Raw genomic sequence first — 26,552 nt, 5'->3', positions numbered from 1 at the left:
TGTAAAGTCTTCTCTAGGATCCCCTTTGTTCAGAAATAGCAGATATATATGGCTTTGCCATTGGTTTTTGGTAATTAGAAAGCCACTTATTAAAGGGACACTGAACCCAATTTTTTTCTTTTGTGATTCACATAGAGCATGAAATTTTAAGCAACTTTCTAATTTACTCCTATTATCACATTTTCTTCATTCTCTTGGTATCTTTATTTGAAATGCAAGAATGTTAGTTTAGATGCCGGCCCATTTTTGGTGAACAACCTGGGTTGTCCTTGCTGATTGGTGGATAAATTCATCCACCAATACAAAACTGCTGTCCAGAGTTTTGAACAAAAAAAAAGCTTAGATGCCTTCTTTTTCAAATAAAGATAGCAAGAGAACGAAGAAAAATTGATAATATGAGTAAAATAGAAAGTTGCTTAAAATTGCATGCTCTATCTCAATCACAAAAGAAAAAATATGGGTTCAGTGTCCCTTTAAATCTGCAAAACCACACTTGTATTATTCCCGGCAGTGAAGGGGTTAATCAGGTAGCTTGTAAGGTTAATTTTAGCTGCAGTGTAGAGATTACCCTCCCACCACCTGATCCCTCCTAAACAGCTCTCTTCCCTCCTCCCTCACACCCCCACTGGTCACCACCATCTTAGGTACTGGCAGATGGTCTGCTAGTATGCAGTTTAGGGTTTGTTTGTTTTTATTATTATTATTTATATATATATTTGTTTTTTTTTCTCCAGTGTAGTGATTCTCCTCAACCCTCCCACCTCCCTGATCCCCCAAATAGCTCTCTACCTTCCCCCTCCCACTAACTGCGGCCTTCTTTAGTACTGACAGCTGTCTGCCAGCCCAGTACCTATACATACATTTTTTTAAAATTATTATTATTTTTTATTTCTGTAGTGTAGTGGTCCCCCCACCTCCCCTCCTCCCACGATCGTTAGCTAGGCCCCCTCACCCCACATTTTGTTTTGTAGTGTAGCTAGGGTTGCCACCTCAGCCATGTTTTCCTGGACACTTATGAGTTACACATGCTGCAGGGTGTGCAGGGAGGAACATGTATTGTGTTTCTGGACAGCACTATTCATATTCCTCCCTGTACACCCTGCAGCATGTGTAACTTATAAGTGTTCTGTATTTTAAGGGACAGGTGGCAACCCTAAGTGTAGCTCTCCCTCTCCATTGTATTTGCTGCAGTGCAGTGACATCCCACTCCCTCCCTCCTCCCTACCCACCTTGAAACAATATCATTTTTATTATTTTTTAATATATTTTAATGTTTTTAATAGAAATACTTGTAATATATACAGTACGTACAGTATATCACTATTTAGAAATAAAAGAATATTTTCTTCTATGTGAAGAACATAGAAGTGTAAAGTATTCCTAACACCTTTGGGTTTGTTGGCCTAGATTGTCGGTTTGGCGGCCAAATGATAACTAATAGGGTCGCAATATCTGAAGTAGTGAAGTTAGCGCACTTTGCTCATTTAGCGTGCCACTTGTAATCTGGCACAGTGTCTGTGATACTCCTAACATTGACTGTCATCTGTCACAAACCAGGTTTGTAGTGGAGTAGACAGGCACAAGCTGCTAAGCTCTAACAAAATAAAAAACCACTTGCAAATACACATATAGGTGGAACTTAAAGGGACAGGAAACCCCAAAATTGTCTTTAATGATTCGGATAGAACATACAATTTTAAACAATTTTCCAATTTACTTCCATTATCAAATTTGCTTTGTTCTTTTGTTATCCTTTGCTGAAGGGACATTGTCAGCTAGCTGAACACATCTAGTTAGCCCAGTGATTTTTAACCTTTTTTTTGCCGTGGCACACTTTTTTACATTAAAAAATCCTGTGGCACACCACCATCCCAAAATTTAAAAAAAATCACACATTGTAGCCAAATACAGCATATATATATACACATACACACAAACACACACATACTGTATGTATTGTGCTGTTATGCCATGCCTCCTACAAACTACCCCTGCACTGGGAGTAAAAAACAAGCAAAGTTTAAAAAATATGTCACACTGTTGTCAGTCTGCCGTGGCACACCTGAGGATCTCCCACGGCACACTGGTTGAAAAACACTGAGTTAGCCAATCAAAAGAGACAACTGTGTGCAGACACCAATTAGCAACAACTCCCACTGTGTGTCTATTACTTTTCAACAAGGGATACCAAGAGAACAAAGCACATTTGAAAATAGAAGTGAATTTAAAAGTGTCTTAAAATAACATGTTCTATCTGAATCATGCAAGTTTATTTTTGACTTTCCTATCCCTTTAAAGGGGCATAACTCATTCAATAAGCAGCTAGAGTATACAATTTGAACCAACTTTCCTATTTACTTCTATTATAACATTTGTTACATTCTCTTGAGTTCCTTTGTTGAAGGAGCAGCAATGCACTACTAGGAGCTAGCAGAACGCATCCAGTAAGCCAATAACAAGAGGCATATATATGCAACCACCTATCAGCAGTTAGCTCCCAGCAGTGCATTGCTGCTTCTGAGCATACCTAAGTATGTTCATCAACAAAGGATACCAAAAGAATGAGCAAATGCGATAATAGAAGTAAATTGGAATCATAAAGGATACATTTGGGTTTCATGTCCCTTTTAAAGGGACAGTCTAGTCAAAATTAAACTTTCATGATTCAGATAGGTCATATAATTTTAAACAACTTTTCAAATTTTTTTTAGCAGCAAATTTGCTTTGTTCTTTGTTGAAAGCTAAACTTAGGTAGGCTCATATGCTAATTTCAAAGCCCATGAAGGCCACCTCTTAGTGCATAGTTTTTCACAGTTAGACAGCGCTAGTTCATGTGTGCCATATAGATAACATTGTTCTTACTCCTGTGGAGTTATTTATGAATCAGCACTGATTGGCTAAAATGCAAGTCTGTCAAAAGAAGTGAAATAAGGGGCAGCCTGCAGCGGCTTTGATACAAGGTGATCACAGAGGTATAAAGTGTATTTATATAACTCTGTTGGTTATGCAAAACTGGGGAATGGGTAATAAAGGGATTATCTATCTTTTTTTACAATAATAAATCTGGAGTAGACTGTCCCTTTAGCTCAGGTATGTTTTATTGATAATGCTTGTCTTATCCATTACTTCGGCCATTAACCTTTACTACAAGAGACATAGATAACAAAAAAAGGGAAATTGATGCTAAACAAGGAAATGCCTTGTCAGGTCCGCCTGCATTCTCTTATCAAGTTTCATATTAAGAGCTAGGATAAAATTATGTATATCCAGAGCATTAGGGTATTTGTCATTACCACCTCTACTGGGCATCTGTGTAAAGGCTAAACAACCCTCTCTGTAAAGAAGTGTAAAGAAAACAACCCTCTGGCATCTACTTATCAAGCCATCAACTTACTTGCATTCGACGGCACCAATACGCTCGCCTAAGATCGCCTAACATCTCTGCCGCGGACCTGAATACACTCTCCAAAGTTACCAAAAAGCTGTCAAAAAGCCGCGCACCAAGTACGGGGCGATGAGCAGCTGACTGTTGTTAACTAACAGTCATCGATCTCACTGCTCTTCTGCTTTTTCTCAGCTTTATTGGTACCCTGTCACTAAACACCCACACTATACTATACTGTTTACCCCCTATACCACCGCTCCCAGAGCCCACCGCAACTCTAATAAATGTATTAACCCCTAAACCACCGCTCACGGACCCTGCCGCAACTAAATAAAGTGTTTAACCCCTAAACCGCCGCTCACGGACCCCGCCGCAACTAAATAAAGTGTTTAACCCCTAAACCGCCACTCCCGGAGCCCACCGCCACCTTCATTATACTTATTAACCACTAATCTGCCGCCCCCTTCACCGCCGCCACCTACATTATACTTATTAATCCCTAATCTGCCGCCCCCTACACTGCCGCCATCTACATTATATTTATTAACCCCTAATCTGCTGCCCCCTACACCGCCGCCACTATATTAAATTTATTAACCCCTAAACCTAAGTCTAACCCTTACCCTAACACCCCCTAACTTAAATATAATTTAAATAAGTATAAATAAATATTCCTATTATTAAATAAATTATTCCTATTTAAAACTAAATACTTACCTATAAAATAAACCCTAAGATAGCTACAATATAACTAATAGTTACATTGTAGCTAGCTTAGGATTTATTTTTATTTTACAGGCAAGTTTGTATTTATTTTAACTAGAATAGTTATTAAATAGTTATTAACTATTTAATAACTTCCTAGTTAAAATTAATACAAAAGTACCTGTAAAATAAAACCTAACCTAAGTTACACTAACACCTAACACTACACTACAATTAAATTAATTCCCTAAATTAAATACAATTAAATAAAATTATCTAAAGTACAAAAACAAACACTAAATTACAGAAAATAATAAACAAATTACAAGATTTTTAAACTAATTACACCTAATCTAATCCCCCTAACAAAATAAAAAAGCCCCCCCCAAAATAAAAAAAAGCCCTACCCTACACTAAATTACAAATAGCCCTTAAAAGGGCCTTTTGCAAGGCATTGCCCCCAAAGTAATCAGCTCTTTTACCTGTAAAAAAAATTACAAATCTCCCCCCAACATTAAAACCCACCACCCACACAACCAACCCTACACTAAAACCCACCCAATACCCCCTTAAAAAAACCTAACACTAACCCCTTGAAGATCACCTTACCGGGAGAAGTCTTCACCCAACCGGGCCGAAGTCCTCAATTAATCCGGCAGAAGTGGTCCTCCAGACGGGCAGAAGTGGTCCTCCAGACGGGCAGAAGTCTTCATCCAGACGGCATCTTCTATCTTCATCCATCCGGCGCGGAGCGGGTCCATCTTCAAGACATCCGATGCGGAGCATCCTCTTCAATCGAAGGTAGAAAAACTCCTATCGGCTGATGCAATCCGCCAATAGGATTTAAGTTCAATCCATAGGATTGAGCTTGCATTCTATTAGCTGTTCCAATCAGCCAATAGAATGCAAGCTCAATCCTATTGGTTGATTGGATCAGCCAATAGGATTGAACTTAAATCCTATTGGCTGATTGCATCAGCCAATAGGATTTTTTCTACCTTAATCGGAATCTAAGGGATGCCATCTTGGATGACGTCACTTAAAGGTACCTTCATTCAACAAGAAGACGTCGATTGAAGAGGATGCTCCACGTCGGATGTCTTGAAGATGGACCCGCTCCGCGCCGGATGGATGAAGATAGAAGATGCCGTCTGGATGAAGACTTCTGCCCGTCTGGAGGACCACTTCTGCCCGTCTGGAGGACCACTTCTGCCAGATTCGTTGAGGACTTCGGCCCGGTTGGGTGAAGACTTCTCCCGGTAAGGTGATCTTCAAGGGGTTAGTGTTAGGTTTTTTTAAGGGGGTATTGGGTGGGTTTTAGAGTATTGTTGGTTGTGTGGGTGGTGGGTTTTAATGTTGGGGGGGGATTTGTAATTTTATTTACGGCTAAAAGAGCTGATTTCTTTGGGGCAATGCCCCGCAAAAGGCCCTTTTAAGGGCTATTTGTAATTTAGTGTAGGGTAGGGCTTTTTTTATTTTGGGGGGGCTTTTTTATTTTGTTAGGGGAATTAGATTAGGTGTAATTAGTTTAAAAATCTTGTAATTTGTTTATTATTTTCTGTAATTTAGTGTTTTGTTTTTTTTGTACTTTAGATAATTTTATTTAATTGTATTTAATGTATTGAAATAATTTAATTATAGTGTAGTGTTAGGTGTTAGTGTAACATAGGTTAGGTTTTATTTTACAGGTATATTTGTATTTATTTTAGCTAGGTAGTTATTAAATAGTTAATAACTATTTAGTAACTATTCTACCTAGCTAAAATAAATACAAACTTGCCTGTAAAATAAAAATAAACCCTAAGCTAGCTACAATGTAACTATTAGTTATATTGTAGCTAGCTTAGGGTTTATTTTACAGGTAAGTATTTAGTTTTAAATAGGAATAATTTATTTAATGATAGGAATATTTATTTAGATTTATTTAGATTTATTTAAATTATATTTAAGTTAGGGTTAGGGCTAGACTTAGGTTTAAGGGTTAATAAATGTAATATAGTGGCGGCGGTGTAGGGGGTGGCAGATTAGGGGTTAATAAGTATAATGTAGGTGGCGGCGGTGTAGGGGGGGCAGATTAGGGGTTAATAAGTATAATGTAGGTGGCGGCGGTGTCGGGGCGGCAGATTAGGGGTTAATAAGTATAATGTAGGTGGTGGCGGTGTAGGGGGCGGCAGATTAGTGGTGTTTAGTACATGTTAGGGTGTTAGGTGTAAACATTACCATAGGAATCGATGGGATATCGGGCAGCAGCGAACATGAGCTTTCGCTGCTTTCAGACTCCCATTGATTCCTATGGTATCCGCCGCCTCCAGGGCGGCAGATTGAAAACCAGGTACGCTGGGCCGGAATAGTGGCGAGCGTACCTGTTAGGAATTTGTTAACTAGCAAAAGTTGTCAGATAGTGCCGAATCTGTATTCGGAACATCTGTAATGACGTAAGCATTGATCTGTGTCGGACTTTGCCCGGAGGATCGTATGTTACGTCACAAAATTCTACTTTTGCCGGTGTGTAGGGTTTGATAACTAAGGGGAATCAGGCTCGCCACAAATACGCTGCAGAATTCCAGCGTATTTGCGGTTGACGGCTTGATAAATAGATGCCTCTCTGTAAAGAAGTGTAAAGAAAACAATCCTCTCTGTAAAGAAGTGTAAAGAAAACAACCCTCTCTGTAAAGAAGTGTAAAGCAAACAACCCTCTCTGTAAAGAAGTGTAAAGCAAACAACCCTCTCTGTAAAGAAGTGTAAAGAAAACAACCCTCTCTGTAAAGAAGTGTAAAGAAAACAACCTTCTCTGTAAAGAAGTGTAAAGAAAACAACCTTCTCTGTAAAGAAGTGCTATTGCTGAACCTACTGCCCTCCAGCTAGTGGTCATGACTAAGGGCCTGATGCTCTTGCGATATTATCTAAGGTGTCTCATCAGTACTGTGTGGTCCCTCAAATAATTTTAGAATGACAAATTTTAGCTCAACAGTTGTTTATCTCGCTATACAGGGTTCAGGATATGAAGGAAACACATACAGTACATAACAGTTAAATACGGAATAAAGTCCCCAAAGATTTTGCATAGTTTCTCTCCATGACAGCCTGTTTTGATCATCAGATTATCAGTGATTGTTTCATTTTATGGTGTCAATTTCAAGATGTAAAAAAAAGAATATATATATATATATATATATACGTTCGTCCAGTGTGATTGACAGCCCCTACACGTGCGCCAGTGGGCTAGTGTGACCAGGAGGCGGCATTGCACAGGCAGATGCTTGTGTAATTTTAAATGCGATCCTGGGTGGACAAGTTTGCAGAAGCGAACCATGTCCGCCCGGGTTTTCTTAAATTGTCCCCATGTTGGAACCAAGGATTCGGACAACAAATGTACCCGGATGAAGAATAAGTTCTGCACTGTGTTCAATAAGCTGTTATGAAATTAAGTGGGAACATAAAATCCATCTTAAAGGGATAGAAAAGTCAATATTAAACTTAAATGATTCAGTTAGAGGATGTAAATTTAAGACACATTTTTAAATTAAAATCTATTTTCAAATGTACTTGGTATCCGTTGCTGAATAATAATATGTACATATCCTACACTGCTGGGAGCTAGCTGGTGACTGGTGCCTGTGCACATTTGTCTCCTGTGATTCAATCACTAGGGGGCCGAATTATCAAGCCCCGAATGAAGCTTGATGCCCCTGTTTCCGGCGAGCCTTCAGCTAGCTGCCAGTATTGCATTGCTGTTCCTACATCAAAGGATAACAAGAAAATAAAGCAAATTTGATTACAGAATTAAATTGTAAAGTTGATTTAAATTGTTTGCTCCATCTGATTAATGAATGAGTATTTTGGGGTTTTATGTCCATTTGATTTCCACTTATTTGCAAATGTTTGTGATCTCTTGTGATTTTATTGCATTTTTTATTTCGCTAGTAAAATTGGAAAGTTAAAGGGATAATAAACCCAATTTTATTCTTGCTGAAAGTGTTGAGAGCGTCACTAAAATAAATTACCTCAAATATGAGTGTTTAATATATATATATGTGTGTATATGAAGCGGCTGTTATACATAATATACGAGAAATGGAAAAACAAACTAACAGCGCTTTTCAATGTTTGATAAACTTGTGTGGGATCAAGTGAATAAACACATATAGGGGCATATTTATTAAAGTCTGGAGGACCTGATCCGACAGTGCGGATCAGGTCTGCCAGACTTCGCTGAATACGGCGAGCAATACGCTCGCCATATTCAGCATTGCACCAGCAGCTCACAAGAGCTGCTGGTGCAACGCCGCCCCCTGCAGACTCGCGGCCAATAGGCCGCCAGCAGGGGGGTGTCTATCAACCCGATCGTACACGATCGGGTTGATTTCCGGCGATGTCTGTCCGCCTGCTCAGAGCAGGCGGACAGGTTATGGAGCAGCGGTCTTTGTGACCGCTGCTTCATAACTGCTGTTTCTGGCGAGCCTGCAGGCTCGCCAGAAACACAGGGCATCAAGCTCCATTCGGACCTTGATACATATGCCCCATCGTTTCAAAATATGAGAACATTTAAGCAGACTAAAACATCTATTTGTGTTTTAAATAAATCGTGCAAATCACCAATATTATCACAATGAAGGAAATGCCGAAGCAATCAATGTGGTGAGACCGAAGTCAAAATGGCCACTGCGCTAGACTGTGTAATATAAAACACTAATACAGTTGCAATCTGCTAAAGATACTCAAACAAAGTTAAAAGAGTTAAAAAACTTTAAAAAAACTACAGGGTCAAATAGAAGCAAGACGCAGCTCACTTGTCTTGTCAAACAATACCTGTGTGTGCACAACGCGTTTCTGAGTCACGCCCTTTCCTCAGGAGTAATGAAAGTGTGATGCGACTTGTCTCTAAATACCCTGATTGTGTCATGATTCAGATAGAGAGGCCAATTTATCAAAGGTCTTGCAGACCTGATCCGACAATGCGGATCAGGTCCGCAAGACCTCGCTAAATGCGGAGAGCAATACGCTCTCCGTATTCAGCATTGCACCAGCAGCTCACAAGAGCTGCTGGTGCAACGCCGCCCCCTGCAGACTCGCGGCCAATCGGCAGCCAGCAGGGAGGTGTCAATCAACCCGATCGTACTCAATCAGGTTGAATTGAGGCGATTCCTGTCCGCCTCATCAGAGCAGGTGGAAAGGGTTATGGAGCAGCGGTCTTTAGACCGCTGCTTCATAACTGCTGTTTCTGGCGAGTCTAAAGACTCGCCAGAAACACGGCCCTTCAAGCTCTATTCGGAGCTTGATAAATGGGCCTCACAGCCTTCAATTTTAAGCAACATTCTAATTTACTCCTATTATCATTTTTCCTTCATTCTCTTGCTATCCTTATTTGAAAAAGCAGGAATCTAAGCTAAGTAGCCAGCCCATTTTTGGTTCAGAACCCTGTATAATGCTTGCTGATTGGTGGCTACATTTAGCCACCAATAAGCAAGCACAACCCAGGTGCTAAATCCAAAAATGGGCTGGCTTCTAAGCTTTACATTCCTACTTTTTAAATAAAGATAGCAAAAGAACGAAGAAAAAATGATAATAGGAGCAAATTAGAAAGTTGCTTAAAACTGCATGCTCTATCTGAATCATTAAAGAAAAAAATTGAGTTTACTATCCCTTTAATTAAATTTGTGTTTTCTAACAGAATTGTGAATTATTTTTTTGCGGTTTTATGTCCCTTTAAAAACTAGAAGGAAAAACAATACCCAAAATGAAATCCAAATAGTTTTAGGTCGATCACAATAGTTTTGAAAAATCAAATGATTTTTCTTCAAAATTCACCATTAAAATCTGTAGGGATTTGCATAGATGAATCATCTGATTAATATTTTTCTAAAGGGATTTTTTTAATTTTATAAACCTTTTATAAACTTTTCTAAAGAATTGTGAGTCCTTTTGTTATACAAGTGTATAAATCTGTTAATAAGAATATCTCCACTAACTTAAATCCTAAGAGCAGAAGACATTATTAACTTGATAGTTAATACCAAAATAGGAATTTATAGTGAGGACATTTATAAGGTGCAAATTACATAAGGGATTAAACTCCCTATTTGCCCTTACATTACCTAAATTGAAAACTTATAACTATAACTAAAATAACCTGAGACACAGAAACAATTTAACAAAAATGTAACTAAACTTTTTGCTTAAAGGGACGCTAAACCCAATTTTTTTTTATTGGAGCTCTTCAGCCCTGTGTGGTTGGAAGGAGAACCCCTAGGCTGGCACCTAGTGGGTGCCACCCCTCCTTGTATCTCTGCACTCTCTGCTTGCTCCCAGTGCCATGACTGACCGCCAGCTAGGGTGCATCCCAGTGGTGGCTGGTGAATTATCAAGATGGTGGGGCGCTAGACCCCACCCCTTGAAATAAAGCCACACCCCTCAGATAGCTCCACCCAAAAAGGGGGTAAACACATAGTTAAAGTACTAGTATTATAATTTAGCCATACTAATTGCTTTATGCAGGTTAAATCATCAAGCTCCTCATCTCCCTTATCCCCTTCTCAAGCACATCCTTGGTGGAAGAATACTGTAATAGCACATTATCAAAATAAGCAAGTAAAGGTTAAATTACTAACCGTCTGGCATCTGTATAGCAGCTGTATTACAGAAAATTACAGATAATACAGAGCCTGAATTTAGACTGATATGAACTCAATATTTTTAAACTGCTAACTACTACTGTCTTAGGGCTTCACATGCATCCAATCCCAGCCCAGTAAGGCACTCCCCAGCGAGTGAGCCGTAGAATAAGCAACTCATAGGGTGAAAATAAATTAAAGCTTGGACTTGAACAGCTAGCTCAATTAAACCTACCCCTACCGAGACTGACTAGCCACAACCCTAAGGAAGCTGTACAACTCAATGCCGCCACCTAAAACTATTCAGGACGGGAGGGTGGTAAAAACCCTCAGGCAGGATGCAGGCAGAAGATAGAGGCTACTGCATTCAGATCTTATAAAGGTAAGGCAAATGACTGCCCTTCAATTTGCAACATTGTAACCTACACACCCAGCACACTCCAGGCTCAAGACAGTTATCCATTAGTTATCCACTGGCACTGTACAAAGCTGACGGAAGTGAGTGTTAGAGAGTGTCTGTTAGTCATAGGTGACTGAGTCTTCTGTTATTAGGATATAGTGCCAGGATTAAAAGCATTTGGACACTGTAATTTCCTGTTATGAATCTATTACTAGTACTACACATCTAGATCATTTTTATGCCATATGTGCTAGGAATAAATGTGGTTATGTGGTGATGCTTCTGTTTTTTAGAATAAAGAGATTAAGTGACTAAGTAGTCAGGCTACAATGAGACCCATTACAAGTACAGTGAGTCGTCTACTTACAAGTCTGATGACTTAATGTGTAAGATAAAAAGGGAATGAAAAGGAAAACACATGATACTTAGGAAAGCTTGCCCAGTCTTAAATGACTTCACTGAGAGGTGTGAGAGCTGCGCTGGGCATTCAGCGGTATGGCTACAATTCTTCTGTTCCTTTACTGAGAGGCATGAGAGCTGCGCTGGGTATTGAGCGGTATGGCTACAATTCTTCTGTTCCTTTACTGAGAGGTGTGAGAGCTGCGCTGGGCATTCAGCGGTATGGCTACAATTCTTCTGTTCCTTTACTGAGAGGCATGAGAGCTGCGCTGGGTATTGAGCGGTATGGCTACAATTCTTCTGTTCCTTTACTGAGAGGTGTGAGAGCTGCGCTGGGTATTGAGCGGTATGGCTACAATTCTTCTGTTCCTTTACTGAGAGGTGTGAGAGCTGCGCTGGGTATTGAGCGGTATGGCTACAATTCTTCTGTTCCTTTACTGAGAGGTGTGAGAGCTGCGCTGGGTATTGAGCGGTATGGCTACAATTCTTCTGTTCCTTTACTGAGAGGTGTGAGAGCTGCGCTGGGTATTGAGCGGTATGGCTACAATTCTTATGTTCCCTCACTGAGAGGTGTGAGAGCTGCGCTGGGCATTGAGCGGTATGGCTACAATTCTTATGTTCCCTCACTGAGAGGTGTGAGAGCTGCGCTGGGTATTGAGCGGTATGGCTACAATTCTTATGTTCCCTCACTGAGAGGTGTGAGAGCTGCGCTGGGCATTGAGCGGTATGGCTACAATTCTTCTGTTCCTTTACTGAGAGGCATGAGAGCTGCGCTGGGCATTGAGCGGTATGGCTACAATTCTTCTGTTCCCTCACTGAGAGGCATGAGAGCTGCGCTGGGCATTGAGCGGTATGGCTACAATTCTTATGTTCCCTCACTGAGAGGTGTGAGAGCTGCGCTGGGCATTGAGCGGTATGGGTAAAATTCTTATGTTCCCTCACTGAGAGTTGTGAGAGCTGCGCTGGGCATTGAGCGGTATGGCTACAATTCTTCTGTTCCCTCACGGAGAGGTGTGAGAGCTGCGCTGGGCATTGAGCGGTATGGCTACAATTCTTCTGTTCCTTTACTGAGAGGCATGAGAGCTGCGCTGGGTATTGAGCGGTATGGCTACAATTCTTATGTTCCCTCACTGAGAGGTGTGAGAGCTGCGCTGGGCATTGAGCGGTATGGCTACAATTCTTATGTTCCCTCACTGAGAGGTGTGAGAGCTGCGCTGGGCATTGAGCGGTATGGCTACAATTCTTATGTTCCCTCACTGAGAGGTGTGAGAGCTGCGCTGGGCATTGAGCGGTATGGCTACAATTCTTATGTTCCCTCACTGAGAGGTGTGAGAGCTGCGCTGGGCATTGAGCGGTATGGCTACAATTCTTATGTTCCCTCACTGAGAGGTGTGAGAGCTGCGCTGGGCATTGAGCGGTATGGCTACAATTCTTCTGTTCCCTCACTGAGAGGCCTGAGAGCTGCGCTGGGCATTGAGCGGTATGGCTACAATTCTTCTGTTCCCTCACTGAGAGGCCTGAGAGCTGCGCTGGGCATTGAGCGGTATGGGTAAAATTCTTATGTTCCCTCACTGAGAGGTGTGAGAGCTGCGCTGGGCATTGAGCGGTATGGCTACAATTCTTCTGTTCCCTCACTGAGAGGCCTGAGAGCTGCGCTGGGCATTGAGCGGTATGGCTACAATTCTTATGTTCCCTCACTGAGAGGTGTGAGAGCTGCGCTGGGCATTGAGCGGTATGGCTACAATTCTTATGTTCCCTCACTGAGAGGTGTGAGAGCTGCGCTGGGCATTGAGCGGTATGGCTACAATTCTTATGTTCCCTCACTGAGAGTTGTGAGAGCTGCGCTGGGCATTGAGCGGTATGGGTAAAATTCTTATGTTCCCTCACTGAGAGTTGTGAGAGCTGCACTGGGCATTGAGCGGTATGGCTACAATTCTTCTGTTCCCTCACTGAGAGGCATGAGAGCTGCGCTGGGCATTGAGCGGTATGGCTACAATTCTTCTGTTCCCTCACTGAGAGGCCTGAGAGCTGCGCTGGGCATTGAGCGGTATGGCTACAATTCTTCTGTTCCCTCACTGAGAGGCATGAGAGCTGCGCTGGGCATTGAGCGGTATGGGTAAAATTCTTATGTTCCCTCACTGAGAGGTGTGAGAGCTGCGCTGGGCATTGAGCGGTATGGGTAAAATTCTTATGTTCCCTCACTGAGAGGTGTGAGAGCTGCACTGGGCATTGAGCGGTATGGCTACAATTCTTATGTTCCTTCACAGTGTGATACTTTGCAATATCATAATATGTTCTGTTATTTATAAATGTTGCTTATGCTATCCAAAGCACAAATTAATTGCATATTTTAATTTAAATTAATTTATTGATAATGTGTGGAAGAAATATTGACAACATTTAATATTTGTCAATTTTAGCTTAGCATTAGAGTGCGTTTCCACGTTACAGAACACAATCTTTTGAAAGGTGTACAGTTATAGCAAACACCACTAATTGTTTAGCAATTTCAAGATATGTAAGTAGTGTGTGGCCCACATGAGTTGCACTTGTATGGAAAATGGCCCACAACTCAAATGAGTTTGACAAACCTGCTCCATAGACTTCAATGAATTTTCTCAAGCACGCTAACCCGACATGAAATATTTATATTTTACATTCCAATGTTTTTCCCATAGAAGAATATGTTCTATTTATTCATAAATACACACATATATATATATATATATATATATATATAGGGCAACCAGACGTGGACTCCTTGCTCAGTGTGCTTAGAGGAATATGGCTACACCTCACTGACGAGGCCCAATGAAGGCCGAAACGATCATCTGGGGTTGCTGTGTTCCTTGTTCAGAGAGTAATTGCCTGGTATTTCGGCGCTGGACTGACCGTAATAGGCGGGATCAGACTGATATACTACAGGAAAGTTCTTCTCTGTGAAAAGCATTACTGGGCTAAAAAGCTGCACCCAGGTGGTAAATCGCCATAGAACAGGCTAACAATTGTATTGAGTCAGTTGTTCGTTCCTGTGAGTGCACTTCTCTCTGTGTATATATATATAATGGTTTTATGGTAAAATATATATCTATACCGATACATATAGATGATTTTATATAGGTATAGATAAATACAGATATATAGGAATATCTATTTATAAATACTTAGAATATATACCCCTATGTGAAGAACATTGGAATGTAAAATGTTTACACTAAAAACACAGTTTAAACCTTAATTAAATATGAATATTGCATAAATATGATTTTATGTTTTCAGTAACCTGTCTGCAAAGGGCCCCAATGCACTTATATGTATATGTCTAAATAAGGCCGAAACGATCGTCTGGGGTTGTCATGTTCCTTGTTCAAAGGAGAATTGCCTGGTATTTCGGGGCTGGACTGACCTTACTTGGTGGGATCAGACTGATATACTTCAGGAATGTTTTCCTTTGTGAAAAGCACAACTGGGCTAAAAGAAGCTGCTCCTAGGTTTGTTCCTCGTAGAGCGCTTCTCTCTTTGTATCTAAATGTGTATACATATGTATTTATGTGCTTATATGTGTATATATGTCTGTAAATACATAAATACACATATAAATACATACAGTAAATATATATGTACATATATATATATATATATATATATATATATATATATATATATATATATATATATATATATATATATAATTTATATTTAGACATGTATTGTATGTATCTCTAGGTCAAAGCCCTTTGCATGCTTTTTTTTTTACAACACTTGAGACCTCATATCTTTGTGCCCTTTTTAATGCAATTGTTTTTAATCATTTATTTTAGATGGAGTTATTATGAGTGAAACTGTACTTTTTAATGTAATTTTGATGTGCGTTGTGCAACTTTTTATTCGAATGTAACAGTTAACCAGAACTCTGAAGTTGCGCTATCCCGACACGTTAAATTCAAATTGCTCAAGTGAACGCATTTACTTCAGACGCGCCCAAACAACCACAATAAACCTGAAATCACTTGCGCGCAACAATTAGCACACCACTCGTAACCTGGCCCTAAATAGGCCCTGGGGACAACACTGAATATACAGACTATGAATTTTTATTTTATGGATCAATTGAACCAAAATTTCTACTTGCTCTATTGTGACAATTAAAGGTTAATGATAGCTGCACCTTATATAAATTAGCTCTATAAAGGCAAAAATACCTTATAGCATTTAATGGGTTCCTAAAGAAAGGAAAGATGGTCACTTTATGACTTGATCTTGCTGCAGGCAGTAGGTTTTAGGCAATTCTGTCATTACCTATATACTCAAGGGAAACATAATTACCAGTTGTTGATCTCGCTTACTTACAGTTTGACTTGGTGTTCACAGCCTTCTGTACCTCATACTTCTAAATGTAAGCTGAATTTAATTAGTAGGTAACAAAAATTGCTCATCTTTTTATAGACAATAGTGTATTTAGGTTTCTTTATGCCATCATTTCTGCAGCTGAGGTTAAGCAGTTCATAACTGCCTCTATGCCGTTTAGAGAAGCAAATGACCCCCATACTGGAAAGTGAACCATCTCCTCTTTAGCTGGTCTCTCTAAATGTCATACATTTCATATAAAAAGTGCCATTTATACATCAGGTTTTAGGAATACTGAGAAAACATTTAACCCTTACATCCACAAGGTATGTATTATGAAAATAAATGTCCAAAAGAAAGTTCACAGCACCAAAGGTTATCTTTAGATATTATTCCTTTATTTTACCATACATCATGCGACGTTTTGGTCCCATTGGCCTTAATTATGATGCATGATTAAGGCCAGTGGGGACGAAACGTCACATGATGTATGGTAAAATAAAGGAATAAGTTTTGAAGATAATCTTTAGTGCTGTGGAATTTATTTTGGAGATTTGTATCATACAAGGGTAAGCAGTAACCCCTTCCTTGTGCACCTCTTTACAGTAGAAATCTTATGGTATACTTTTTACAGTCCAGTTTATTGTGGATATTATGAAAGATAAGATACTTGTCTAATATAGTATTTAGTATAGGTATCATTAAAATGAGCAGGTTCTATTTGCATCCCATGATGGGCCTCATGATGCTAAACAAATCCTACATTCATCTCATGACCCTATAAATATCAGACAATTAATAGATTGGCCAGATACTTGCTTTACAGTTACAGCAAGGGGTTATATATATATATATATATATATATATATATAATTATATGTATTATGTTTGTATAGGATGATTTTATGTTATGTCCCTCCTCACTGGAAAAATATCTGCAGACAACCATGGGTGGAGGCCTATAAATTCATAAATATGGTTGCTAGTATTGTTTGAGAGATTCAACCCTCTGCGCACTGAATATCTTTAAATCAAGGAAACTATTTTAATATTTCCTCTAAATATGATTAAAATGATGGTAAAACCACACACGGTTCGGATGTGGTGCGTTAGCTGTTCCTAGACTTGTGCGACAGGAATAATCCGTTCATAAGCTGCTCTGGCCTCATCAGATTTAACATATTTTCCAAATCATCCTTTGTTTAGTCTGGATAATTAGTCCAACTTGTAATGTTTTCCAGTCTAATATAATCTTCAGTCTTTCCTTGTATACACAAAACCCAAGTGCCAGAAGATATTTGTACAGAGCAAGCTCAGCTGCCAATCACTGGGATAAGCTACTAAGGCTATAACAGGGCTTTCCTATAACATTCTAATGGGTCACCCAGTTGCTCTCTTGTAATACCTCTAGTGCCCACCTCCTATTGGCTGGGATTTAAAGATCTTTTGCTTGAAAATGTATCAGACTGATTGAACCTGATTCATGCTTTTGTGCTCAAGTTCATTTTACCCCAAATAGAACACTTGAAGATGAATCTGCTTTTTTATTTTATTTTTAATATTTAATTTATAGCTTGCTATTTGTTTAACTGAAGCCCTCATCACAAAAACAAATGCATTTGAACCTGAAACCCCCCCCCCATAAAAGTTATCACCATCTACAGTATTGTATACATTTTTATTGGGATTCAATAAATCCTGAGTTGCCCATCATAAGCTGAACAATAACAGCACCGCCAGTCATGTCCACAGTGCCCACTGTCCATCTAGCATCTTTATATGCTCCAACATCATGGTCATATTAAATGCACTAATCTCAGAGTTAAATAGTGGAACAAACTTCTTTTTTTTTAGAACCTCCAAAAAAACATGGTATTGGGGCCAAACAGCTAACAAACTACATGACCTTTAGGTACAGGGTTATATTATTACCATGCTTTATTCTTGTGGGCTTTGTGTATTGTGATCACTGGAGACCTCCAGTCCTGTGGGTTCTTCAGACCACTACAAACTTTCTGTGATTAAGGATCATTGTTGTTAGCATCCAGGTCATATTAGCACTAGACCAGTTATTGATGACATGGTCTCACTATTGTCAGCTGAAGTTGTCATGAGTGAGAGGACCGTGGCTGAAAACATCTCAAATTACTTGTGGTCTCTTTGAGGGGGAGCTCCCAAAATAATGACACAACCTGTATAATGGGTCATATCTATCTGTCTGTCTTCCTATCTATATCTATCTATGTCATCTATCTATCCACTTATTTTACAAAGTAATATTGGCTGGAAAAAGTCCATCAAGCTCACAATTTCACACATTCCTGCTACTACTGTTGATCCAAAAGAAGGCAAAAAACTGAATTGAGGGGATTTCCAAAGGGAATTAAATGTGAGTCCAAATAGGCAGTCGGATTTCTCCTTGAATCTACAAGATACAATCCTGTCACTACTAAGTGTTACTCCCTGAATTTGCTGCTTTGCCAAAGAAACATTCTAGACCATTTTTAAAACCATGTACTGAATTTGCTAACCTCATTAGGCAGATAATTCCATATATTTTCTGTTCTTACTGTAAAGAACCCTTTATGATGCTGTAGGGAAAATCTCTGTTCTTCAAGTCTTAATGGATGACCTCTTGTCCTTTGTACAGACCGTTCATAAATATGTTAGCTGATAATTATTTAAAAGGGCCCCGAATAATGTAATCATATCTCCTCTGATAAATTTCTCTTCCAATGTAAAAAATTTCAACCTTTCCAGCCTTTCTTCATATTGCAAAACGTCCTTCACATTTAAAGTGATAGTAAACTTGACATGTTTTAAAATCAGGTCCAGAATCTAAGCGAAATATATTAGAGGGACTTTAATTGATCACTTCTAATGAAGATCCACTGTAACTTACTTTTTAACCTAGCCATGCCATACTAGTACCCCACACTATGGCCACCCACTTCAAAACTCTTTTTTTTTTGGTGAGCTAACAGTTTGAACTGTTCTCCAATCGGTGCTGTAGACATACGGCAGTTTTTTGTAGCTAGAGCGGTGATTGGAGAACAGTTAGAACCGATAGCTCACAAAAGAAAAAAAGAGTTTTAAAATAGGCAGCGGGAGTGCGGGGTATTAGAATGGCATGGCTAGATTAAATAGTAAGTTACAACGCATCTTCATTAGAAGTGATCGATTAAAGTCCCTCTAAAATATCGTTTAGATTCTGAGCCTGATTTTAAAACATGTAACATTTACCATCACTTTAATAATATCCCTGATTCAACTCCATTAATAGTACAAGTTGCATGTTCATTTTTGCTACCAAAATGCACAACTTTGCATTTATCTAGATTGAATCTCATCTGCCACTTGCCTGCCTAGTCCTCCAATGTATCCAAGTCCCTCTGCACAGAAGTGGCATCCTGTTCAGACTGTTATTACCTTACTTCATTTTGTATCATTTAAAAACACTGACACTTGACTTTCCATGTCCCTTTCAAGATTGTTAATAAGCAGAGTAAAGAGAAATGGACCCAGGAGAGAACCCTGAGGCACTTCACTTACCACTTTTGTCCTACTTAAAGTGATGGTAAACTCTCCCCTTTTTAAAAACAGATCCGGAATGTTACTGATATTTTAGTTGGAGTTTCATTCATCAGTTGTAATGAAGATGCGCTATAACTTACTTTTTAATATAGATATAAAGTTCAAATACCCTGTGCTCCGCCGCCCACTTCAAAAGTAAATTTTACTGTGAGCTAAAGGTTTGAATTGTTTACCAATCAGTGCTCTCCCCATATGGCACTTTTGTTGTAGCTAGAGTGCTGATTGGAGAACAGTTCAAACCTTTTGCTCACAGAAAAACTGACTTTGATGTGGGCGGCGGAGCGCGGGGTATTTGAATTTTTATATCTATAAGTTATAACGCATCTTTATTACAACTGGTGAATGAAACTCCATTTAAAATATCACTAGCAGTCCGGATCTGTTTTTAAAAAAGGAGAGTTTACTATCACTTTAAGAATTTTTTATTAGCAACAACTCTCTGCAATCCAAGTACAAACATTTTCCTTCAAACCAATCTCTCTCAGTTTGTACTGTAATCTTCTATTTGGAACTACACCTAAATAAACACATCCACTGCAGCACCTTTATCTATACTTTTACTATTAGGTTACTTTGCTACAATCTGTCCTTCATATAACCATGTTGATTCCTACTAATGATATTGTTGAAAATATATTCCTGAATATGATCCCGTAATAATCTTTCAAATCACTTCCCCACCACAGATGTTAAAAGGGCCATTATAATAAAAAAAAATGACATGATCTAACCTGCAAAGGGTTTAAACACACAGTAGAAATACCACTTGAGACTTTGGAGAGCTGGTGCCAAGTGGAAAAAGCTGCTGATCCAATTGGCAGCACTAGTCGCACGACTCAGGTGTGGAACGAGCACTGCTGATTGGTTCTTTGATGGGGTTTAAGCACACAGTACTCTATGGTTGACAAATTAGAGCATGTCATTTAATGGCCATTTAAATTCACAGGACTGTAATTTTTCCAGGTGTTCCTTTGATCCCTTTTTAAATAAGGGCACCACGTTTGCTTTACCCCAATCTCTTGGTACAACCTAAGCACATAAATAACCATGGAACATTAAAAACAATGATTTGGTTATTTATAGACTAAGCTCCCTGAGTACCAGAGGGGGGAACATAATCTGGCCCTGGGGTTTTATCTACTTTAACATTATTTAATTAGCTTTTTCTTTCTGCAACGTAACATTGATCTACAAATCTACAGCCATTGGTTCTTCTTTCCTATATACTGAAGAAAAAAAGGTGTTTAAACTTCTGTCTATCTATAATCTATCTGTCTATTTATCTATCTGGATCTATGTTATCTATCTATGTTATCTCTCTATCTATCATCTATCTATCTATTTATCAATCTGTATCTATCTATCTATCTATCTATCTATCTATCTATCTATCTATCTTTATTTTTCTATGTTATCTTTCTGTTATCTATCTGCATCTATGTTATCTATCATCTATCTTTTTGTATCTGCTATCTATCTATCTGTCTGTATCTATGTTATCTATCCATCTGTCATCTATGTATATATCATCTATCTGTCTGTATCTAGGTTATCTATCTATTATCTATCTATCATCTATCTATCTTGTTGTATCTGCTATCTATCTATCTACCTTTCATCTATGTATCTATCATCTATCTATCTATCTATCTGTCTGTATCTAGGTTATCTATTTATGTTATCTATCTATCTATCTATCTATCTATCTATCTATCTATCTATCTATCTATCTATCTATCTATCTATCTATCTATCTATCTGTCTGTATCTGTTATCTATCTATCTATCTATCTATCATCTATGTATCTATCTATCTATCTATCTATCTATCTATCTATCTATCTATCTGTCTGTCTGTATCTAGGTTATCTATGTATGTTATCTATCTATCTATCTATCTATCTGTATCTAGGTTATCTATGTATGTTATCTGTCTATCTATCTATCTATCTATCTATCTATCTATCTGTCTGTATCTATGTTATCTATCTGTCATCTATGTATCTATCATCTATCTATCTGTCTGTATCTAGGTTATCTATCTATCTATCTATCTATCTATCTATCTATCTATCTATCTATCTATCTATCATCTATCTGTCTGTATCTATGCTATCTGTCTATCTATTTATCTACCTACCTATCTAATGTACTATACTGTCACTGTGCTGTTATTTCCTTTTCATATTATAGCATTACATTCCTTGTTGTTAGGACCCCCACAGTCACGCCAGTCTGACAAAGAATGCTATAAAGGTGCCAGATATCACATTACACTGAGCAAAAAGCTCAATGACTCTGGAAATCACTGAAAAGCTAAACCTTTCAACACAAATGAATCTGAAGTTCACTTTTACAGGACCATTGTTGTACACGAATTGCTGTCTCTACTTCCTCTAAGACAGCTATTTAAAAACATATTATAATTACAGGTCACAGAATTTGCTGCTTGAATAAACCCACTTTTCATGTCAGTTTTATGGAGTCTTATTCTTATTGCCTGATATATAGGATGCATCTCTGTATGCTACCTTAAAGGGACATTCCAGCCTAACTTGGAATCCACATGGATGCATTGCAATTTTGAACAGAAGCATTTTTTAAATATACACCTATTAGCAAAAATGCTTCTAATAAAAGCTATAGCTGTTTCAAAAGTGTATTTAAAGGGACAGTCTAGTCAAAATTAAACTTTCATGATTCAGATAGGGCATGTAATTTTAAACAACTTTCCAATGTACTTCTATTATCTAATTTGCTCAATTCTTTAGATATCCTTTGTTGAAGAAATAGCAATGCACATGAGTGAGCCAATCACACAAGGCCTCTATGTGCAGCAACCAATCAGCAGCTACTGAGCATATCTAGATATGCTTTTTCTGCAAGTGATATCAAGAGAATGAAGCAAATTAGATAATAAAAGTAAATTATAAAGTTGTTTAAAATGACATGCTCTTTCTAAATCACGAAAGAAAAAATTTGGGTTTCATGTCCCTTTAAGTATGCACCGTGCACCAGCATTTAAACACAGCACTTGCTTAGAGAGCCTAAAGAGCTTGTACCATCTGGTAATGACTTAATTTGTTAATTGCTGACATAATACAAGCCCCACTGTTGCTGTGAGCAGCTGCAGTATTTAAAATGCTGGTGCACGGAAAATATTTAGCTATGCTTCACATGCAGAGAATAATGTTAACTCTAAAACAGTGATAACTTTAACTAGAAGCATTTCTGCCAATACATATGTATTGTAAATATGTTTCTATTCAAAGATGTCATTCATCTAACTGCATTTCAGTTTTGACCGAAATGTCCCTTTAACTGTACATAGCTAACCATTTTCATGCAGGTATATTTAGCTATTTCACATTTGCCTTCCAGTTAGTTCCTTTTAAGATGGAAAAGCTTGCACTTGTACAGAAATACTGCCAAAGTATACACATCTGCAGAGCTCTGGTGTAGGAAGCCTGCAGAGACATAAATAAGACCGAGCACGCACTACGTTCACCAATAACATAAATCCATCTAGACAAATCCACACAGCTGTAAGCTCAGCCATGACGAACCAGATGCTACGTATACCCAAGCCCCCCTTCCTTTTGTACCACAACAGGGATCCGTCTATCCCTTCTGCTGGCGTTTTTCTTTGTGGTATTGTTTTCTAGACTTGGGAGCTTGTAAAACAAAATATAGCAATCTCATTTCCACAACTAAAAAGTTCAAGATAAAAATAATGTATTTTAGAATCACAGTGACTGAGGACAACAGGGTACTCATAAGTATTGAGGGATTAGGACAGACTTCTGTTTTATTGAAGGGAAATTAAACTATCATTATTCAGATAGAGCATACAATTTTAAACAACTTTCCAATTTACTTCCATTAATTAACAAATTGTGCAAAGTCTTTTTATATTTATTCTTTTTGAGTCACCAGCTCCTACTGAGCATGTGCTATACGTATATGCATTTGTGATTGGCTGATAGCTGTCACATGATACGGGGGGAGTGGAAATAGACATAGGTACAATTTGTCAGAAAAAAAAATCTACTTCTCATTTGTAGTTCAGACTATGGGGCATATTTAACAATGTGCGAGTGGACATGATACGAAGTAGCGTATCATGTCCGCAGCACATTGCTGCCCATATGCTGTCGGCATTTATCATTGCACCAGCAGTTCTTGTGAACTGCTGGTGCAATGCCGCCCCCTGCAGATTTGCGGTCATTCGACAGCTAGCAGGGGGTAACAGTCAACCCGATCGTATAGGATCGGGTGGATTGATGTCTGCAGCCTCAGAGGCAGCGGACCAGTTAACCTTAAGGGCTAGATTTATTAAGACCCTACGGCAGCAAGTTCTCTCAAGAACTTGCTCGCCGGGATTTATCAAGCAGCGGTCACCAGACCGCTGCTTCCCTAACATCTACGCCACCTCTATTGTGGCGAAATTCAATCTCCTCGGTCGAGTCCGATCGAGGAGATTGACAGCTCCTGCCCGCGCGTGATTGGGTGTGCGCGGGTGAGATTGCACGCGAGCGCAAAATTGCGCTCGTGTGCAATGTTAATTACCTGCGGGTAATTTTGCCCCGCCATAGGCGAGCTGAGGTGTACAGGGGTGCGTATACGCGCCCCTGTACGCTTCAGCATTGATAAATCTAGCCCTAAGACCGCTGCTTCATAACTGCTGTTTCTGGCGAGCCTGAAGGCTTGCGCGGAAACAGGGGCATTAGGCGCCATTCGGCCCTTGATAAATCGGCCCCAAAGTGCTATTGCATTGTCTTTTTATCATTCATTGAATGACTATGCAGATCTATTGTATTGACTGCTCCTTTAAGAAACATTTGGGACAGCTGTCGCCAGTGGGAGGCGGACATTGAAGTTTATCTGGCAGCAATGCCAGAACTACCAGACCTCCCTGGAGTTACTGCAATAGTGGGAGAGTGTTCAAATCAGTGTTCGTCACGAGGGTTATGTTGCGATCAGCTTATGCGGCTCCAAATGTGTCTTCTAAAGTTTGTGCCAATGCATCACAGTGAATAAGATCCTTGCATGGAAGATACCTATTATTATTATTATTATTATTATCGGTTATTTGTAGAGCGCCAACAGATTCCGCAGCGCTAATACCCATGTGCCCTGTTGCATATGCATTGAGCCTTATCGTATTGGATAACTAAAATGTTGACGTCTTGATTTCACAAATCACAGATACACTGCAGTGAGCGCCAAACGTGTTTCCCATGTTCGAAATGGCATTAGTAAATAATTAGTCCCTATTAGGTTATTAATTGTAAGTAGCCGTTGTAGGGAAAGTGGACGGAAGTCTTACTGACTGCTGCTAATCCCCTGGCAGTATTTCTTGTAGAACAAAGCTTGCACCATCCTCTTTTAATAAAAACAGCATATGTGCCTTTGATTGTTGAATAAATAGGAAATTAAACTGTGTCTCACTTACTGTCTCAATTAGGCATTTTGTTAGGAAACATTTTTTTCTGCTTCACTATTTTATTCTTATAGAATTATATAAAAAAGATTGTCTTAACCCTACAGCTGCAAAGAAGAATGCATGTATCCGCTCTGTGGCAGAGAAGGGGTAATTTTGACTTAGTATACCCTAAAACGTGCGCTCTTTCTGATAAAAACAACTTATCAGTGTATGGTATTACGAGTTAACATCCTTAAAGGGACATGAAACCCAAAAATTCTCTTTCAGAATTCTGATAGAGAATACAATTTTAAACAACTTTCCAATTTACTTCTATTTTATAATTTGCTTCATTCTCTTAGTATCCTTTGCTGAAGAAGCAGCAGTGCACTACTTAGAGCTATCTGAACACATTGGTAAGCCAATTACAAAAGTCATATATGTGCAACGACCAATCAGCATAGTCTACCAAGGTATCTTTTTCAACCAAGAATATTAAGCGAAGAAAACAAATTAGATAATATTAGTAAATTGGAAAGTTGTTCAAAATTATTAGCTCTATCTGAATCACGAATGAAAAAGAAATTAGGTTTTATGTTCCTTTAATATAATATCTATTTTCTTCTTTATTTAAAATCTGTTAGACCAACTATCGGACAATTCCTTTTTCTAATTAACCCACAAAGTAAACAAAAATGAGGCATTATCAACGGCTTCTCTTTTGGGGTAAATCTGCTAGTGAGGCATATAGTTATCGCTGTCTTTAAATTGCTTTACTAGCAGATCTAGCTGCAAACCTGTGCCTAATACAAGGATGAAACGAAATGTTTTCAATTACGACTAATAGCACGTTCTTAAATACTGCAATTTATCCATGAATTAAAAGCACATGTAGATTTGTTGCACTACTATAAGATGCACAGCCAGATAGTGAACACATTTCTACACACACACTGCATGCTCACTTTACCATCAGCCTTTTGTTCACCTTTAGCAAGAATATAGGGCATTTCCCACACGTTTGCTAGTTTGAATGAACCAACCAGTACAAAGCAAACTAAAGACATCTGTAAGGTTCACTTAAAGGACCATCCTGAAGCACTAATTATAAATGCAAGATGCACAAGTGTAGTTGTACCTCGTAAACTCCTGATCAAGATAAAGGTTTCGGTCAGCAGGCAGGTTCTATGTTCCCAGTGTCCGTGTGTTCCCTATGAGTGACTTCTTCACGTCCTCTTCCTTTCTTAACTTGCAGAGGCAGTCTCCTGTCTGCCCCCCTTAGCCTGACTGAGTGGGCTAGTGCAGTCTGCTACAGGGTTTTGTGTGTGAGCTTACAGATGTAATTTCCTTGCAGACAGCACAGCGCTCCTTTTTCCCTATTTCCTACCACCTCCTCCTCCCATTACAAAATATATGTAAACTGTTCTGGGATGCAATGACATATGGCTTTTATCATCACACCTGCCAAAAAAAGAACCATTCTCATCTGCTCTTCCTGTTGGTTTTTACTTTGACAAATATCCTTAAGATTGTTGAAGCCAAAAAGATAACTGTTTGCATGTTTGTTTCCCCTCTCTTCTGTTTGTGGAACCCTTTCCATTTATATGGAAATCAGCCTCTTAATCTTCTCCATCTATGTGTTAGCGGACAGGCCTAGTTTCAATACTATGTACATCTGTTGGATAA

At 38.9% G+C, this 26,552-nt stretch overlaps 1 protein-coding gene across 1 annotated transcript in view; it reads right to left on the bottom strand.

Moving 5' to 3' along the window:
• BGN (biglycan) overlaps window positions 1-26,263 on the bottom strand; it is an 85,411-nt gene extending 59,148 nt beyond the window's left edge. The window contains exon 1 of the mRNA XM_053695339.1: window positions 26,005-26,263. The gene's annotated coding sequence lies outside the window, so the exon portion shown is untranslated. The remainder of the gene's footprint in view (window positions 1-26,004) is intronic.
• Between the last annotated feature and the right edge of the window lie 289 nt (window positions 26,264-26,552).

This window comes from Bombina bombina, chromosome 12 (assembly GCF_027579735.1).
Source record: "Bombina bombina isolate aBomBom1 chromosome 12, aBomBom1.pri, whole genome shotgun sequence".
NCBI classification, from domain to species: domain Eukaryota; kingdom Metazoa; phylum Chordata; class Amphibia; order Anura; family Bombinatoridae; genus Bombina; species Bombina bombina.
This window is presented reverse-complemented; position numbering and strand designations above follow the sequence as displayed.